General features: G+C 37.6%; 1 long non-coding RNA gene across 1 annotated transcript; it reads left to right on the top strand.

Moving 5' to 3' along the window:
* Window positions 1-1,132: 1,132 nt before the first annotated feature.
* Window positions 1,133-2,560, top strand: LOC116089051. The gene is made up of 3 exons (XR_004118128.1): window positions 1,133-1,211; window positions 1,292-1,422; window positions 2,066-2,560. It is a non-coding gene; the product is annotated as an uncharacterized LOC116089051 (long non-coding RNA).
* The last annotated feature ends 376 nt before the right edge of the window (window positions 2,561-2,936 follow it).

A 2,936-nucleotide genomic window follows, 5' to 3' on the forward strand; every position in this document is an offset into this window, starting at 1 on the left:
CTCAGTGTTTAAAGGAACATACCTGACACTCAAAGTCCTACATTCAACCTCCTGAACCACAAACACACACACACACACACACACACACACACACACACACACACACACATATAACTCTCTAATCTATGAAGAGTTGACACCCAACCTAAAAGAAGGAAATTTTGTGAAAGACTAGTGTCAGAAAAGAACCACCAAGTTCCTATGATTTTTTCTTTTTTGACCAACAATGGAGTCTACCTGACTTTACTATAAAGCTACACCTTGCAGTTTGGGTTATGGTACTCCTGGTTTCCTACTGTTTAATCTGCTTTTATTTATGTTGCTCATATGTTATTAAACATTCATAACATGGTATACAGTTGCTAATAAATTTTTACCATTGTGCAGGAATAGTCTCCACATAGCCCTTATTGATTCCTCAACATAACGCTGCTTCAAACACACCTCTTAAAACACATGCCGTCACAACACAAAAGTAACCAAACCGAGCCTGCTGCCTCTACTTTAAATTATTTGTAAATACCACCTCTTCCATTTGTAAGATATATCCAAGACACTAAGACAAGCTCAATAGGTATGATATTACTATTAAAAGGTCTGTCAGACAGTGCCAGGCCTCAGAGCAACTGGTGTTGTTCACTAGGTGTGGAACACTGAACAGACCACTTCATTTTTCCACTTTTTTTCAGTCTCCAACAGTACCTATACAACAAAATGCTTGAGAGAAAACCAATATCCCAAGCTATCACTGGGTATATGACCCTGAAGGGCTCATGTGTTAAAAGTTTGATCACCAGTTAATGCTATTTGGAGGGAGTAGATCCTTTAAGAAATAGGAAATAGTGAAGGGACTTAGGTCAATAAGGGTATGTACTCAAAGGGAATATTGGCACCCTAGCCCTTTCTGCCTTCTTTGTTTCCTACATCAGGAAATTGTCAGATCCTCACCTGTGTGATCCGACCACAATAATACTACACCACTACAAACTGAGAACACCATGAACCACCAAAGCAATAAGCCAAAATAAGCCTTTCCTCCCCTTAGTAGTTTATCACAGGGATATCGTCATGGTGACAGGAAGGAGCCTTATGTGATGTGAAACACAGTGGACTTCATAATGAGGACATGTTTCAACAACAGGCAGAAGGAACGCTTCAGAATTCATCAAGAAGACCAAACATGGGCTACAGAGATGGCTCAGAGGGGAAGGGTATGTATTGGTCTGGCAGAGGACCAGGGTTTGGCTCCCAGCACTCCTGTTGGACAGCTCTACTCTGCCTGCTCTTACAGGCCTCCGCACATACATGCTGCCCAAATGAATAAGCAGTCATACACAGATACATTAAAAGAAAAAACATCTAAAGAAGAGAAAACAACAGAATTGATATAAGAGGACTGAAGACATAGCTCAGCTACTCAAGGTCAGACTCACAACCATGCTGTCAGAACTGATGTAGAGCATTCACTGTGTTCAATGTGTTTCTTTGATGAACATGGATTATAGCTGGAGGCACTTTGTCAATGGACAGTCTTTACCCAAATGACTCTAGCTGTGTCAAAATGACAAAAACTAACCAGCACAATGGTCCATACTTTTATTCAAACTTTTAATTAAAAGGTATGACAATAATCAATATTTATATTATATTTATATATGTGTTTATTTATATTTATATTGATTATTATTTAGCTATATTGATATTATTAGTTCTTATTTAGTTATATTGATAATTTTGATAAGTCTTATTTTAAAACATATTCATTTGCCATCAAATTTTTCTTTTAGATCAATTTATTTTATTTTATGAGTGTTTTGGCTACATGTTTTTGTACCATGTGCATGCCTGGTGTCTGTGGATGTCAAACAGGATGTCACATCCACTGAGCTGGAATTAAGAGTGATTGTTAGTAGATGCTGGGAACCAAACTCAGGTGCTCTGCAAGTGCAAAAGAGCTCTTAACCACAGAGACATCTCTTTAGCACCCTGTTTTGTCGTTTAAATGTTATCTGTCCTCTATTAATTTATTTCTTTCACTTCTCACTAGTTCTACTTACCTTTCTAGGTTCTTGAAGCTGAAGCATGGATCAAGCTGCTGAACTTTCTCTCAGATTTACATCTGTTTGTGGTCCATGCTTTACCAGTGTTCTATAGTTCTGAACAGATAGCATGACCTAGGCAGCCCTTGGGAAAAAAAAAAGGCATGTATTGATTTATTGGGGGCTTGTTCACAGTCTCGCAGGCAGATCCTGGAGCTGAGAGCTACATCCTGAACCGTAGGCAGCAGGCAGAAAGACCCTGAAATTGGCATAAGTTTCAGAAACCTCAAAGTTCACCACTGTGACACAATTCCTCCAACAAGACCACACCTCTTAACAGTTCTACTCCCTAATGTATAAGCAAATATAAGAGCCTATGGGGCCATTTTTATTCGAACCACCACACTACACACTACTCATTATAGCACCCAGGACTATGTCACACTGGCACAAGGCTCAAAGGAACAGGATAAAACAAAAAACAAAAAACAAAAAACAAAAAACCATGAATAGGTGATTTGCCAAGGTAGCCAATAAAAGAATAGTTTCATTTTTAAATGTATTTCAACCATAGTATATTCATATGGAAAAAATAAATTCCCTCTTACCTTATACATCACATATAGATTAACCCCTAATTAGTTATATATCTAAATAGATGTAGCTATCTATCCTGAAAGGGAAAATTCAGAATAACACTTCGTGAGCTTAGAACAGGCAAGTATTGCTTAGGTTAAATGCAAAACAAACAAACGGACAAATGAATAAATAAGCAAGCAAAAATGCAAAAAACAAGCAACAACAATAAAAAAAAACACCCTAAACTATAGAAGGAAAATGATAAAACAGACTTCAGAAAGCAGTGGACTGGGATAAAGTATATCTAACTAAAATGTG

The sequence above is a fragment of the Mastomys coucha genome, unplaced genomic scaffold (assembly GCF_008632895.1).
Source record: "Mastomys coucha isolate ucsf_1 unplaced genomic scaffold, UCSF_Mcou_1 pScaffold14, whole genome shotgun sequence".
NCBI lineage: Eukaryota > Metazoa > Chordata > Mammalia > Rodentia > Muridae > Mastomys > Mastomys coucha.